General features: G+C 35.6%; 1 long non-coding RNA gene across 1 annotated transcript in view; it reads right to left on the reverse strand.

The window, feature by feature from the left end:
- Positions 1–15,324, reverse strand: part of LOC122729859 — a 43,585-nt gene extending 28,261 nt beyond the window's left edge. The window contains exon 1 of the long non-coding RNA XR_006353363.1: positions 15,273–15,324. This is a non-coding gene — a long non-coding RNA (uncharacterized LOC122729859). The remainder of the gene's footprint in view (positions 1–15,272) is intronic.
- Positions 15,325–17,848: the final 2,524 nt, after the last annotated feature.

Raw genomic sequence — 17,848 nt, forward strand, 5'->3', positions numbered from 1 at the left:
GTTAAGTGACTTGCCCAGGGCCACACAGCTAGTGTCAAGTGTCTGAGGCCAAACCTGAACTCAATTCCTCCTGAGTCGAGGGCCAGTGCCTTATCCACTGTGCCACCTAGCTGCCCTCTTATTTTGAGATATTTTTTCTCCCATTAAGTTTTATTTTCCCAAATTACAAGTAAATACAAATTTTGATATCAATTTCTTCTTAAAACTGTTTGTTCCAAATTCTCTTCCTCCCTCCCATCCCCCTACCACCAAGAACTCAAGCAATTCAATAAAAGCTATACATAAGCAGTCAAGCAAAACATTTCCACATTATCCACTTTGTGAAAGAAAACAAACAAAAACAAAACTGCAGATAAAGGAACTAACAAACAAACAAAAGTTATGTTTCAATCTGTATTCAGACACCATTAGTTCTTTCTCTGTAGATGGAGTACATTTTTCATAGGACCTTCAGAGTTGTCTTAGATCACTGCATTACTGAAAATAAGAAAGTCATTCACAGCAGATCATCTTACAGTATTGCTGTTATTTTGTATATGGAACATTGCACATTGTATCAGTTCATGTAGGTCTTTCTGGGTTTTTCTGATAGCATCCTGCTCATTATTTTTTTAATAATAAACAACATTTATATAGTACTTTTAAAAGAGATTTCCTTACAATAAACCCATGGGATTGATTCTTGCAACAACAGTAATAGATAACATTTATAACCTTATACCTGACAAAGAATTTTCTTCACAATAGTCCAGCAAAGTAAGTACCAAAGGAAGTATCATCATCATCATTAATCCATCAATCAATCAATCAATTCTCAATCCATCCTCATTGTCATCAATCCCCATCTTCATCCAATCATCATCAATCCATCAATAAATCATCATCATCTTACATTACTCTTGCCTCTGCTTCAAATTTTTTTAGTTACTATTGTTAACTGTTTCCCTATATCCTCTTTCCTTCCCCCTGATATTCACTCTATTTTCTATCTTCTTTCTCCCTATCCCTCCTCAAAATTGATTTGCTTCTGGCTTCCCCCTCCCCCAATCTGCCATTCCTTCTTTCACCCCTCCCCCTTATCCCCTTCCCCTCCTACTTTCCTGCAGGATTAGTTAGATTACTCTACCCAATTGAGTGTGTATGTTATTCCCTCCTCAAGCCAACTCTAATGAGATTAAAGTCTTTGAGCCAATTCTGATGAGTGTGAGGCTCATTCACTGTCCTACTCCTCCCCCATCTCTCCCCTCACTTCAGAAGCCCTTTCCTGTTTCTTTCATATGGGATTTCATCCCATTCTAGCTCTCCCCTTTCCCCTCCCCCAGTGCATTCCTCTCACCCCTCAATGTTACCCTAAAGATGTCATCATGGGGAAGCTAGGTGACACAGTGGACAAAGCACCCACACTAGATGCAGGAAGACCCAAGCCCAAATCCGGCCTCATAAACAAGACACTCACCCACTATATGACCCTAGGCATGTCACCCAACTCCAACCACCCCACAGAAAAAAAGATAAACAAAAAATAAATGCTTTACAGATATCATCCCTTCATAATCAATTCCCACCAGTACCCTCTGCATAAATTTATTTCTCTCATCTGCCCTAATACTGAGAAATTTCTTGAGTTAGACATATCATCTTCCCATGTAGGAATGTAAACAGTTTAACCTTTTAACATCCCTCTTAATTTCTTTTTCTTGTTTACCTTTTTATGTTTCTCTAGGGTCTTGTATTTGAAAGTCAAATTTTCTATTCAGTTCAGGTCTTTTCATCACAAATACCTGAAAGTCTTCTTTGTCATTGAAGTTCCATTTTTTCCCCTGAAAGATTACATTCAGTTTTGCTGGGTAGGTGATTTTTGGTTGTAATCCTAAATACTTTTACCTCTGGAATATCATATTCCATGAACTCTGATCCTTTAATGTAGAAGCTGCTAAATCTTGTGCTATCCTGATTGTGGCTCCACAGTACTTGAATTGTTACTTTTTGGCTGCTTGCAATACTTTCTCCTTGACCTGGGGGCTCTGGAATTTGGCTATAATATTCCTGGAAGTTTTCATTTTGGGATCTCTTTCAGGAGGTGATCTGTGAATTCTTTCAATTTCTATTTTACCGTATGCTTCTAGAATAGCAGGGCAATTTCCCTTGGCAATTTCCTGGAAGATGATGTCTAAGTTCTTTCCTTGATCATGGTTTTCAGGTACTCCACTAATTTTCAAATTATCTCTCCTGGATCTATTTTCCAGGTCAGATGTTTTTCCAAGGAGCTATTTCACACTGCCCTCTATTTTTTATTCATTTTGATTTGCTTTACTGTGTCTTGATTTCTCATAAAGTCATTAGTTTCTATTTGATCAATCCTAATTTAAGCAATGATTTTCTTCAGAGAGCTTTTGTACCTCCTTTTCCAATTGGCAAATGTGGCTTTTCAAGCTGTTTCACTTTTTTTATGACCCTCCTGTATTACTCATTTCTCTTTCCTTTTCTTCCTCTACCTCTCTTACTTTATCTTCAAAGTCCTTTTTGAGCATCTCTATGGCCTGAGACAATTCATATTTTTCTTGGAAGCTTTGGATGTAGGAGACATGATGTTGCTATCCTCTTCTGAGTGTGCACCTTGATCTTCCTTGTCACTAAAAAACTTTCTATGGTCCTCATTTTTCTGTGACTGCTCATCTTGCCTTTCATTTACTTGCCTTTTAACTCCTTCTTAAAGTGGGGCACTGTTTCCAGGCTGCAGTGTCCCAAGTGGTACAATTTAAGGAAGGGCACATTCTTTGCTCACCTGGCCTTTTCTCTGCTCTGTAGATAACCCCAGGCCAACTTGCTAATCAACCAGGGAGCAAAACTTTGCATGCTATGGTTGTTAGCTCCAATAAGACTTGCATAGAAGGAGCTCTGAGTCTCATAATTCCTTACCCATAACCTCTCTCGGCCTTAGAAGTGGCAGGTTTTGTTCGGCTCCAGAGAGAAGAATGGAAAGAAGTCAAAAAGGTGAGAAATTTAGGCTCGATGTCATGAAAACTCCTCAACAATTAGATCTATCTAAAAGTCAAATAGGCTTCCTCAATTATTGGTGGGTTCTCCCTTCTTTGAGGTCTTAAAGCATAGGTTCTATTATTACTTAGCATATATGTTAAGTTGGGTATTTCTCATAGTTATAAGTTTGACTAGTTTATTGCTGAGGTCACTTCCAAGTTTAAATTTTATCATTCTTTGAGTTAGGAAATAAAAGACAAGTGGGTACAGAGTGAAGGGAAAAGGGTGATAGAATGGAGATGGCCTAAAAGGGATAAATATAGGGAAAAAAGTTAGAAGGGAGAAAAGAGATAGGGTATATGAGGTGGATTAAGAATAAAAGGCTGTTTTCACACCTCTAGCTTCTATGTAAAACTGAAATTGTAGGTTTTCCAGGATGATTTTAGCATTTATGTCAAGTGCATTTACGTATATAGTAGCTTTTTATCAAGGCTTTTACAATGTTTTACAGATACACAGTTGGCTTTTTTCTCCTCATTTATGGATAAGAAATAGCATTTCATGTGCTTTTGCATAAGGAAGAATTTTTCTTCATTCCCCATAGAATGTACTGAGGGAACAACATAATAGGAAATATAGTTAATAATTCTGTACTAAAATTATGTGTATACATATATATGCATACATACATATATACATATGTATATATTTGTAAATGTGTGTATGTATGGATGCATACCCATATATTTGAACTAAGAAAAGACTTTTGAGGTCATTTAATTCATTACCTACCTTTTAGAAATTAACCCTAGAGTTACCTACTTTAGAAGTATATGGGTGGGGTGGCAGGGTTGAGCCAAGATAGGGGAAGAAAGGCTGTGATTCTCCCAGTTCCAGAAAGCCTTTCCACATGCCTCCAAAAATAATTTGATAAAACACTCTTGGAGCAGCATAACCCACATAAGAACAGATTGAGACTCTTTTCCAGCCAAAGATGGCTTAATTAGGTGACTGGGATCACCTGCTGTTCAGAGCTGAGTGAGGAATGCAGTGCATGAAGCAGGACCACCCTTGAGCAGACAATGCCTCCAACCAAAGACTCAGAATCTTCAGCTGCTTCTTCTGAAACTTGGCTCATGAACCAGTGAGGGGGTCCAGTGGTTGGGGGGGGGGGTGGAAAGCTGTGGTCTCTGCTGGAACTGGGATGGGGAGCCCACATTCTGAACCAGCAAGCAAAGTTGAAGGACAGCCACCCAGTGGGGGAGGGGCACAGGCACACAAAGCTTCCAACCATAGAGAATCAGATTTCAATCAGACTTCTGTTTCCAGGTCAAAGAGAAAGCAGGCCATGGTTACTCACAGGCCAGTCAGATTGAGAAAAAGCCCAATCACCCCTTGGGCCAAGCTGTAGCTTGGAATAGTGTGTCCTGAAAGCAACTCTACACTTTAAGAAGGAGTTAAAAGCCAAGAAATAGGAGATCAAGATGAGTAAGCAGAAAAAAGAGTAGACCATTGAAAGCTGCTTTGGGGGCAGGCTAGACCAGAATACACCCTCAGAAGAAGATAATAACATAATTAAAGCTCCTGCATCCAAAGCTTCCAAAAAATATGAAATCATCTCAGGCCTTGGAAGCACTTATAAGGGACTTTGAAGAGAAAGTAGGAGATAGAAGGAAGATTTGGAGAGTGGAGGAAAGAATGGAAAGAGAAATAAGAGTGTTGCAGGAAAGTCATGAGAAAAAAATTAACAGCTTGAAAAACCAAATGGAAAAGGAGATTATAAAGCTCTCTGGAGAAAATTATTGCCTAATAATTAGGATTGAACAAATGGAAGCTAGCGACTTCATGAGAAACCAAGACATAGTAAAGCAAATCCAAATAAATAAACAAAAAAATAGAGGGCAAATATGAACTATCTCCTTGGAAAAACAGCTGACCTGGAAAATAGATCCAGGAGAGATAATTTGAAAATCATTGGACTACCTGAAAATTATGACCAAAATAAGAGCTTAGACACCATTTTCCAAGAGATTGTCATGGAAAATTGCCCTGATATTCTAGAAACACACGGCAAAATAGAAATTGAAAGAATCCACCAATCACCTCCCAAAAGACATCACAAAAGGAAAACTTCCAGAAATGTTATAGCCAAATTCCAGAGATTCCAGGTCAAGGAGAAATATTGCAAGCAGCTGGAAAGAAGGAATTCAAATACTGTGGAGCCACAGTTAGGATAACACAAGATCTAGCAGCTTCTACATTAAAGGAGCAGAGGGTATGGAATATGATATTACAGAGGGCAAAGGAACTGGGACTAAAACCTAAAATCATGTTAAGGGCTAAAATTCTAGCTAGACTGTCTAAAATCTAATGAGTGGTCGCCAAAAAATTATAAGCTTTAGCAAGAGTTAGACTTTTAGGCATTTATTAAGGAGAATAAGAATTTGGTAAAGAGAGAAGGAAAGGCCTAGATTCCTATCTATTAAAGGGGGAGCACATTTCTAGCTCCCTTCTCTGCTGGAGTCGTCAGGAAAGAGTGCGAGAAAGAGCACCAGTCTCTTCCTTCTTCCTCCCACTAGGCAGTGTCACGTCCTGACGCCAAAGAAAAGACTCCTGGTCTTGCCCTCAAAGACCTTTGCTTCATGGACGGAACTCTTCTACAGTAAGTCTCCAGCAGGTGGCGTCATTCCAATCGTTACAGTTACTTATCCAGCAAAACTGAGTAAAATTTTTCAGGGGGAAAATGGAACTTCAATGAAGAAGAGGACTTTCAGGCATTTGTGATGAAAAGACTTCAGCTGAGTAGAAAATTTGACTTTCAAATACAAGACCTTAGAGAAGCATAAAAAGGTAAGCAGGAAAAAGAAATCATGAGGGACATTAAAAGGATAAACTGTTTACATTCTTACATGAGAAGATAATACTTCCAACTCATAAGAAGTTTCTCAGTATTAGGGCAACTGAAAGGAATATACTTAGAGGGCTCATGTGTGAATTGAATATAAAGGGATAATACATGTAAAGCATTTACCCTTGTTTTTTGTAGGGCAGGCAGGGTGGGATGGCTTATGTTTGGGGATAGATTTGGGCTCGGGCCTCCTGGGTCCAGGGCTGGTATTTTGTCCACTGTGTCACCTAGCTGACCTTGGATGACACCCTTAAAATAAAGTTAAGGGGTAAGAGGAATGCACTGGAAGAAAGGGAAAGGGAGAGGTGGAAGGGTGTAATGTAATTCAAATAAAAGAAACAAGAAAAAGCTTATGGAGTGGAAGAGAAAATGGGGAAGGAATGGGGGAGTGAATGAGCCTTACTTTCATCAGAATTGGTTTAAACAGGGAATAACAAACACTCAAGTGGGTATAGTAATATATTTTTCCCTCAGGGAAAATGGGAATAGAAGGGGAAAAGGTGGGGGGAGAGGTAAAAGAAGGGAGGGCAGATTGGCAGAGGGGACAGTAAAAAGCAAAACACTTTTGAGAAGGATTAGGGTGAAAGAAGACAAAAAATAGAGTAAATATCAAGGGGAGGGAATAGGATGGAGGGTAATACAGTTAGCCATAGTAAGTGTGAAAGAAATGATGAGCAGGATGCTATCAGAAGGATATATGAAAAATGCAAACCATCAACAGAGAAAGAACTGATGGTATTTGGATACAGATTGAAGTATGATTTTATTTGTTAGTTCCTCTTTCTAAAGTTATTCTATTTTCTTTCACAACTTTACTACTGTGAAGATACTTGGCATAATTGCACATGTATGACATATTGAATTGCTTGATTCTATAGAGAGGGTTGAGGATGGAAGGAGGAAGAAAATTTAGAACACAAAGTTTTTTTTAAAAATCAATGTGAAGAAATGATGAGCAGGTAGGTTTCAGAGAAACCTGGAAGGACTTACATGAATTGATACTGAGTGAGATGAGCAGAACCAGGAGAACATTGTACCTACTATCAACAACATTGTGTGTTGATCAACTGTGATAGACTTGACTTTTCTTAGCATTACAATGATCCAAGATAGATCCACAGGACTCATGATGGAAAATGTTCTCCAAATCCAGAACAAAAAGAACTGTGGAATCTAGATGCAGATTGAACCATACTATTTCTATTTTTTTGTTTTCTTTTTATGAGGTTTTTCCCTTTTGCTCTGATTCTTCTTTCACAGCATGACTAAAGCAGAAATATGTTTATTGTGATTATGCATATATAACCTATATCAGATTGCTTGCTGTCTTGGGAAGGGGGAGGAAGGAATGGAGGGAGAAAGATTTGAAACTAGAAATCTTATAGAAACAAATAGTTGAAAACTATCTCTACATGTAACTAGAAAAAAATAAAACACTATATTAAAGAAAAGAAATTTAATAAGAAGTACATGGAATCAATCTAAGACATTAAATAACCATTTAGTGTACAGTTTTTGCCATACATCCTTATAGAGAAAATATTTCCCTCACCCAGTGCCCATGATTTTCCCAACATGGAAGCCTATTGCTTGCCCCAAAACCATAGAATTGCATTAATGGGTATTCAAACAGTTCAAACAATTCATCTAGTACAACTCTCCCATGTTAAAGGTAAAGAAACTGAGGTTCAGACAGTATCATTAATTTGTCCATAGTTATTCACATATTTGTTCACATGGCAGCTGGCAGAACCAGAATTACAACTTTCTTTCTTGACATCTAATTCATTTCATTTTCTACAATGACTTTTCATTTAAGTGAATTTCATTTAAGGCTATACATGAGCATTATTATACCAAAAGAAATACTTTATTCCACTTGTATGAAAACTCCCTCTGCCAACTTGGGTCAGAACAAAATCCATTTATAATTTAGAAGATACATATTAGGAAATTTCTTGAGACTCAGAGTGGTTTTGACTTCCTCATGGTCACAGTGCTGGTTAATATCAGAGGGAAGATGTAAACCCTGTTCTTTATGACTCTAAGATCATTACCCTCTATTCTATTACCTGTACATTATACACTAATAATAATAATAATAATAATAACTATATTATTTTGTTCCCAGCTAATAACAAATATGGAAAAGATAACCACATAGCCTCATTTGGTTCATGTCCTATCTGAAGAATGGAAAACTCCTTTTCCTAGTCAGTGTCATACTAAATTATTTTACTTTGACATTCTACTTCCTTCCATTTTTGATAGGATACTATTCTGTATGACCTGTACTGTTAAAGGGGAATTGTTCAAAGGAAATAATAATTCCTTTTTCTATCAGCCCAGTATCTTAAATATTGCAGTCACTTAATAAAAGTTTATTGAATTGAGAGAATTGTCAGCTACTTAATTTATGTTTTCACTTCTTCTTGTCTCTATGATTTTAGTCATGCATGAATCAGAAGTCACTTAATTTCCTTTGGTCCAAAATTTGTTGTACCAATAGTCCATGTTTGACTTAGACAATATGTACATTCAATCCTCTTTCTAGTCTTTGCTGTCACATATATTTAGTCACATATTTTCTTTATTTTAAAAAGTATCATTTTAATTGTTGTAGACATAATAGCTAATATTTATATAATGCTTTAAGGTCTGCAGAGAGTTTTGCAAATATTATCTTTCAACTTTCACAAAACCCAGTGAAATGGGTGTTATATTGTTCCCATTTCACAGATATATGTTTTACAGATGAAGAAACTGAGGCAGATAGTGTTTAGTGAGCTGCTCAGATTCACAGTTAATAAGTGTTTAAAGAAGGATTTTAACTCAGTTCTTCCTGAATCCAAATCCAACATTCTATCAACTGGGGTACCTAGCCACCTCTTAACTATTAAACTTTTAAAACCAAAATTAATGCTTTAAAATTATGCAAATTAAAATTATGACCTATATACATTGATGCATACACCCTGACTTACAACTGCTAGTGTGTATGTATATATATACATATACATACATGCATACATACACATATATGCATACTTACATATGTACATATATATATATATATATATATATATATATATATATATATATATATATATATATATATATATATATATATATATAAAAAACCCAACAATTAGAGGGTATTGTGTTAATCTCTAGTTGAGGTTCATTTTCTGAGAATTACTAAAATAATTGTACTCTTCTTAAGGTCTAATATTGATTTAGAAGTGTGAGGGGAAAATATGTATAATTTCATACCTAATATGATCATCATTTCATACATTTTCATATTATCTTTAAAAAGTTTTTTTTAAGTATTACTTTTGAGCTGTTCTCAAGTGACTCATGTAAATTGACTAGGTCGAACTAGATTTCTAAAGGTGTCTTTCAGTTATAAAGTGCTACAGTTTCTATTTAGGCAATCTCTATAGCTTTAGAAAATGCCATGTAACTATGTGTCATGGACAGGACTTGAATTCCATTCTTCCTTCATTTCTAAGTCAGATAGATGAAGCTTTAGGTAGAATTCTTGGTCTAACATTAGGAAGACCTGAATTCAAATTTTATCTCAGACTCTTTCTAGCTGTGTTAATATAGATAAGTCACTTAACCTCTGTCTACTTTAGTTTCCTTAACTGTAAAATGGGGATAGTAATAACATTTATTTATGAGGGTTGTTGTGTGGTGGGTGAAAAATGAAATGATGGAGGAAACAAAGGTTTGAGCTTCTGAACATTTCAATTTATTAAGCAATGCATTCCAGTTGTCTAATAAATCAGAACCAGGCACCTTCTTCAGATGAGGGTTAAACCCTGAATACAGGGGGACACAGAATTTTATACATTATAAACAATTAAATAGACCAAAAATACAATGCATTAGGTAATTTGATTTCTAATTGGATGAAATATTGGGGACTTTCTAAGTTGGGAGGGGAGTCCAAACAGGTACAATTCTCTGAATTCAGAAAAAGAAGTGTCCCACTCCCTGCTCACAAGTGTCTCTAAACTATCAAAGGAACATGGAAATAATAAATTATTGATCTGTATGGGGAGAGTTTTCAGATAAGACATATGGGTTGCTTGAGACATACAATTGTGAGAAAACTCGCATCATTCTTTGGATCTGATTGGGTTTCTGGTCACCATAACCTAGGTCCTTGGTTAAAGGTCTCTAAACAGCAGGTAGATGTTGTCCAGCTTCCCATCCATGAAACAATACAATAAGGTTTCTCTCAATTCTCACAATTGAATAAAGTTTTCTCACCAGATAGAAGTTGGACTAGATCAATAAATGAATGGAAAGGGAACTGAGCTAACTCCAGAACTGAGTCACAAGATGGAGTCAATTGTGGTTCACTCAATTCCCATCCCTACTTACTACTCTAATCCCTTAATTTCCTCAGTTTCCCACCTTTGATTCACAGGGAAGAGTTCAGCCCACTCCCTTCATGGATCACTTATATATTAGCTAAATCTATAAGTTTTTTCATATATTCATAATCAGAGTTATTTGATTTACAGCTCAAACTACTTAGAGTGCTCACAATGGACTAATTTCAAGAAAGGATATTTACATGTCACTAATGTAATGAAGAAAAATTAAACATAAAAATACATGAAAGAAAACATCAACTCAATATAATAATGATCAGTAATATTAACTAACATCATATCTCCTTGTACCTTAGTAACCCACTCTCAATGTCCATTTAATCAACACATTTTGAGTCTTAGATGTTTCATGTACTTGTTTGGTCCCTGGATATCTTTTCTTGAGCATTCTGGAATAGGCTTCATTCTCAAGGAATCTCTGAAGGGGCTCTGCTTTTCTGTTTCCAAATCACTTATAAATGTTTCTAAGTAATTCTGCAAAAATCTGCCAGTAATAAGTAAATAAAATTGAGTGCAATCTCTTAAATTTGGTTTTGCAAACCTGAAACTTCAGAGAATTCAGTTTTTATATATCACTTGTTGTTTTTCCCTTTACCTAAACACTGTAAGGGCCAAATTTAGTATGAGAAGAGTTAATTGGGCAGCTCACCTTAATATTGGGGTAAGAAAAGAAACAGCCTCTTTCAAAAACACAAAACAAGTTAATTAATGGTAACAAGTTTAAAACACAAGCATGATTAATAGAACTAGAAACAATGTATAAATCTCTGGGGTACAAAGGCCCCAGGCACCTGAACCTGCCTCCAGCCCAGCTAGCTCCAGAGAGCTATCTTTGCCTCAAAAAACAAAACAAACTCACCACACCCAAAATCCCTAGCTCTAAGGAAAATTAGCTGTGTAGTCTCTTTTGTTTTTGTCTAAAGGCCAAACACCAGCAGCTCCTCTAATTGTCTGCCTTCCTTCCTTCTCCATTTCCCCCAGAACCCTCTCCAACTGTCTCTTTAACTGTGTCCAACTGAATCTTACTGACTCCCCCACAGAAAGGGGATGGGAGGTTTTTAGCCATGCTAAGTCTCCAACTGTCTCAGCACACCTACATGGGCTGTCCCATTATAATCTGGCCAGACCCACATGGGCGTGGGGGAGCTATTAGAGGGAGGCCTAGTTGCTTAGTTTGAATAAATGTTCCCTGTGGTCAGAGTTCCTCTTTTTTGTTCCATTATCTCTCAAAGTACACACCTACATTTTTTCAGTTTGGCCATAATAAAGCAAAGATAGGGTTATGAAAACCCCAAATCACAATTAATTCCTTACAACACTGTACTTGATAGAAAAATTTTTTAAAAATTATGAAGTTTTAACTTGTAAAATGAACTCTTATGACTTTTAATATTATCAGATAGATACTTAAAAATGGGAAAATAATTTCACTTTCTTTATAATTATCAATGAAATTTTATATGTAAAGTCCTTAATGTAAATTTGAGAACTTATTACTAGAGCACACTCAAACCCTGAGTTTTCATACTAGATACATCTGGAAGTCAATCATACAAACATAGATATATATGTATATGCAAGTATGTATGTGAGTATATATTTCTAAGGGAAAATAGTCGAATCATGTTACTTTCCCCAAATTTACTATTATGTCTAATTAGAAAATTTTATATTATATCTTTGTCATTACTTTGTCTAATTCCCTCTTTTGGAGGATATATCCATATATTATAATTTGACCACATGCATAGATCAAAATTATAAGATTTTTATATCTGTATCCTGTTACAGTAACTCAAATGTCCAAGTATCAATCTATTAATTAATAGATTTAGTGCTTTTTAAATAAAGCTTCTAGTGCTCACCTGCCCAAATTTTACAAATTTGCTATGAAAGGAAAAGGAGGGATTTAGTCATCATAATACATGACTCATCTCCTCAAGGGTACAGACTGACCTGACATATACCTTAACAGGGATAAAAACTCCTTATCTCTGTTTGATTCAAGGCAAGAATCATATCTGACAGCCAATAATGTAGTCACAGAGCAAGACTCAGGATTAACTAGGTGGGGAAAGTTCCAGTTCAGAAAAGAAATAGCATAATGGTGAAACTGGGTCAAGAGGATCCTGACTTAGGCCATGTCAAGGTTATCCCATAACCTTTTCCCCAGGCACAGACATCCAATTGTCACAATTTTCAGACTACTGTCCATGTCATTTATTATTATTCGCTTCATGAAAATTCAGGCAACCATCCCTGTAATCAAAATTCAAAGCAATAGTAAATTATAGTCCCAAGAGGTTTTCCCTCAAATAGAAAAAATTCACTAACCTGCTTAGGGCTTCAAGACCTTTACTTATGTTTCCCTAACAATTACATTTCACTTATCCTTTACTTATAAATTAAAACTAATAGCATTCTGATGTTTCAGAAATACACCAAACTTCTGATAATTGTTCCATTATTATTATGAGATTACATCTTTAAACTAACCTATATAATTTCACAATTTTTATGTCATAGCAAAATATTTTCAAAAGAAAACTCACTCATTTATCATACTACTTATTTTCTTCTGTTTTTAAAACATAATATACCATGTTAAATATCTAAGGTTTCAAATATCTATTTTTATCACATTTTTTTGTTTGTTAGTTTTTGTGTTTGTTTTGTCAAGGCAATGAGGGGTTAAGTGACTTGCCCAGGGTCACACAGCTGGTAAGTGTCAAGTGTCTGAGGCTGGAGTTGAACTCAGGTACTACTGAATTCTGGGCTGGTGCTTTATCCACTGCAGCACATTTTAACAACTCAATACTTAATCTAAGAGCATCAAATAAAAACATTGTTTTTGTAACAGCATTTATAATACAATTATCTCTCATATTTCACAATATAAGAAAGATTTAGAATACAATAATAGTATACACAGTATTATGTATTTAAAACATGAAACAAAACTTAGTACCAGTCAGATGTCAGTTCAGCTGAATGCATTTTCAAGTTATGCTACTTAGAAATCATTAATCTTATTACTTTGAAGTATTTTATACCTCGTTGTTATTGTTTTATACTAATCACATCTAGAATCCAATATAGAGTTATCAATTATAAGTAATATTCAATTAAATAAATAATTATAATAACAAATATCCTTTATATAGTATTTACCATATGCCAGTCACTGTAATAAGCATTATAGAATTATATAATTTTGATCCTCACAACACTCCTGGGATGGGGTATTATTATTATTTTTCTATTTACACATCAGGAAATGGAGGTAAACACATAACTTGCTTAGGATCACACATATACTTCTGAAACAGAAGTGTAACCCAAGTTTCACTGCATTTTTCCAGTATTTTTTTGGGGGGGGATGCAATACACTTATTTGTGAGCCTCATTCTCATGAGATAAAATAGGTTAATAGGGTCAGGGGAAGGTCTCTGAACTGGGGAGAAAGTCAGAGGGGAATCTCTGAGCTGGAATAAGGGACTCATGAGATCCATGATCTGGAATAGAAATCAGCTGAGTTGTGAAGGGGATCTTTAGGGAGTCTGGGATAGAGGTCAGTAGGATTATCTTTGATTTAAACAATCTTTTCTCTTTTCAAATGGTCAAAGAAGTGTTAAGTACCAGGCGAATTTATTTGTGCCGTTTTGTTTGTTTGTTTCTTTGTTTGTTTTTGTGGGGCAATGAGGATTAAGTGACTTGCCCAGGGTCACAAAACTAGTAAGTGTCAAGTGTCTGAGGTCAGATTTGAACTCAGGTCCCTTGCTTTATCCACTGGGCCACCTAGCTGTCCCCAATACCAGGTGAATTTAAACTGTAAACCACATACCTATATTTTTTTCTTCATTCTGGGATTGTTTTCAAATTTCCTGTCTTCCTTCATTATACTAAAACAATAGGTCTATCAATCTTCAGAGAAAAAGTGATCTACTTTATTTACCCCTGAAACATTTACATAATTTAATTCTTATTTTTCCTTAAATTCTACTGGTGCCCCAACAGTCGTTAAGATATTTCAGCATATGTTAAGCTTTTGCTAAGTGAAAATGATTATTCTCCAAACTCATTAATAATTAATCTCCAATAGCTTCAATCTCCAAAATCTGTTAAGATTTTTAAGGCAGTTTTTTTTTTTTAAATATAATCTCCCACTGAAATCCTAAAATTGGAGTTAGTCTTGCTTATTGGGACAAGTACTTCAAGTATGAAACTTCATTAATCTTTCCCAGCATACAAAACTCTTTGGCTGCAGTTTTTGAGCAGTTTTTCTGGCTGGCTATATTTGCCCCTTAGAAATATTTCAAGGTAATAGAATCTACAAAACAACACTAAATATGGCACAAAACTAAGATTTAGCTTACATTTCCCTAAGAAAGACAAACACAAACAAAATGATGGGACAAACACATACTTACAAGTCTTACTTTTTAAAGTTTGTAATAATGAAAAGAGCTGCATTGGAATCAAAACAAATTACCAATTGAATCTCTTGAAGATTTATGTCAGATGTTACATATTTCAATTGCATGCTGTTTAGTCATTCCCATAACTATTGGGAGCATCCCATGGTCCGATGCTGTCAAAAATATATCCAAGGGAGAACCCACTAGCATCTTACTATTAGTGGAACCCACCTTCCTTCACCACCCCTGGGGGAAAATTAATCTAAAAACTAAAACTTAATACTAAACCACCTCACTCCCTGGGGGAAATTTAAACTAAACCCAAACTACCCCAATTCCTGGGACAAACTTAATCTAAAACTAAATTACTCTACTCCCCGGGGGAAGTTAACTTAACCTAAACTAAAAACTAAATTTTCCTCTCCTGGGGAAAACTAACTTAACCTAAAATAAACTCTAAATTCCCCCAGAGCACCTCTCTCCTAAATTTAACCCTAAATTCCCCTTTCCTGGGGGACCATTCTCCACTTTAATCCTAAATTTAAACCTAAACCTTACCTTAGTTGAGAAAAAATAAGGATTGAGAGCAGGAGTCCTACTTCTGTGGCCAATCTTCTACCAAAATGTCCCTCAGTGAAAGATTAACTGGAATACTCTAGGGAGTTTTTCTGGAAGGCTATTAGCCTGGGGTTGGAGTCCTGACTTGACCTGGCTTGGTTTGCCAAAAAACTGAGGCAGGTGAAAGATGAAATGAATGAGGAAACAAAGGTTTGTGCTTCTGGGCATTTCAATTTATTAAGCAATACATGCCAATTGCCTTATAAATCAGGATCAAGCCCCTTCCTTAGATTAGGGTTGGACCATAAATGCAGGATGAGATAGACTTTTATACATTAAAAACAATTACTCAAATAAGGACAATTAATTAAAAGGAAACAATACAGAAGTTGGACCAGACCCATAACTGAATAAAAAGGGAATTGAGCTATTTCCAGAATTGAGTCACTAGACAGAATCAGTGTGGATCACTCAATTTTCACCACCACTTGCTGCTTCAATCCCTTCAAATCCTTCAGTTGTGAGAATAAAATAAGAAAATATTTGTGAATTGGCACATATGAAGCATGTAATAATTTCTTGTTTCCTTAATCCATAAATAATACAATGATTTTTTAACATAACATATAAAGAAAGAATCATGAAAACATAAATTCATGCAGTAAAGAACAGGCCCAGAGAAACAAAAGAGATGTAGTAGATAAAAAATAAGTAGGGGATGATATAGCCATACCCATGGAGTAGGACTGATCAATGAAGGTGACCAACTAGTATTGCCACTTAAGAATCTGAGAGAAAAAAAAGGATGTGATCTAGGCTTCTGTACACACCTAAATTTTATACAGTTTTTTTTTTGTGTGTGTGTGTGTGTGTGTATTCCATCTACATTTCATGCAGTCCTATACATCATCATGAATAATGATAGATTTTTATTCAGGATATATTGATGACCCAAGCTGACAAAATTTCCTATATTAAGGACTTAGTGTTGCCACAAACCTTCAAATGTAAAAAACCAACCAAAAGAAAAACAAAACCAAAAAAACAAAACAAAACAAGCAAACCAACCTCAATAGTTGTGAAGTACAATAAAGCAAGGTATTCCTGCATTATCCTGAATTATGCTATAGTCCAGACCAGAGATGTGAAACACATGGCCCATTGGCAGCATGCAACCCACAATACTCCTGAGCATGGCCTGAAACAGATTAAAATGTTATTGGAAAATATTTAATGAAATAAATAAAAATAAAATAAGATACAGATAATGTCAATATGTGGTTTTCTAAGTCAATCTGTAGCCACAGGGATCCTTATGCACTTTTTATTGGCCTTTATTTCTTTTTGACATGGTTCTTAATTCCGTGCCTATGTGTGTAATGTGCCTTTTTTGGAAGCATGGTGAAGCCTATGAACCCTTTCCAGAATAATGTTTTTAAATGCACAAAATAAACCATATAGGACTGATCACAAAAGAAACCAATTATATTGAAATACAAATTATAAAAACAATTTTAAGTCCACAGGCTTAGTTTAAGAATAGTCTAGACTAATCTTTACCAAACTAATTTGATCACAAACACCTTTGGCTTTGGCATATATTGACAAGACCCATACATTCCGATCCCAGAGGATCTGAAATTTTGGGATAGGGAGGGTGTCTTTAAGTATTTGAAGGCTGGTTAAATGGAAGAAGGATTAGACCTGTTTTGTTTGGTCCTAGAGATTAGCACCAGGAGCAATGGATTATTGTTGTTCAATTGTTTTTCAGTCATGTCTGATTCTTTGACCCTATTTGGAATTTTCTTGGCAGAGACACTAGAGTGGTTTGCCATTTCCTTCTCCAGTCCCTTTTACAGATGAAGAAACTGAGGCAGTGACTTGCCTAGGGTCACACATCCAGTAAGTGTCCGAGGCCATATTTAAACTCAGGAAGGTGGGTCTTCCTGATTCTAGGCCTGGCACTCAAGCCATTGTCTGATCTAGCTCTCCCACTAGGAGCAATAGAGAGGAAGTTTAAGAATGATAGATTTTGATTCTGTGATAGGAAAGTTTCCTAACAAATTGTGCCATCCAAATGAGAAAAGACTGCTTTGAGAGGTAATGGGAATTAGTGGGTTCCCTCTCATTAGAGGTCTTCAACTAAAGGCTGGATAACAACTTTTAAAGTTTGTTATAGGAGGAAACCTCTACAGGTTCCTTCAAACTCTCATATTCTATGCATAGTTTCAAGTATGTCCAGAAAATTTTGGAACAAAATTGAGGAAGTTGATTGTCATGTTATGATATGTTTGATACATACATTCAAATTTCAGTTCCATTCAAGAAATTTCTTTCTTTCTTTCTTTCTTTCTTTCTTTCTTTCTTTCTTTCTTTCTTTCTTTCTTTCTCTCTCTATCCATCTATCTTTCTAGCTATCATCTATCATCTATTATCTATCATCTATCTATCTTTGATAATATTTATTTTTATTGGTTCATGGACTTCCAAATGAGAAAATTCCCTTTACCAATGCAGATTAATGTTTTGGAAAGTTGCCTGGGGGGTACTCAGAGGCTAAATGATTTAACCAGGGT

The sequence above is a fragment of the Dromiciops gliroides genome, chromosome 5 (genome assembly GCF_019393635.1).
Source record: "Dromiciops gliroides isolate mDroGli1 chromosome 5, mDroGli1.pri, whole genome shotgun sequence".
NCBI lineage: Eukaryota > Metazoa > Chordata > Mammalia > Microbiotheria > Microbiotheriidae > Dromiciops > Dromiciops gliroides.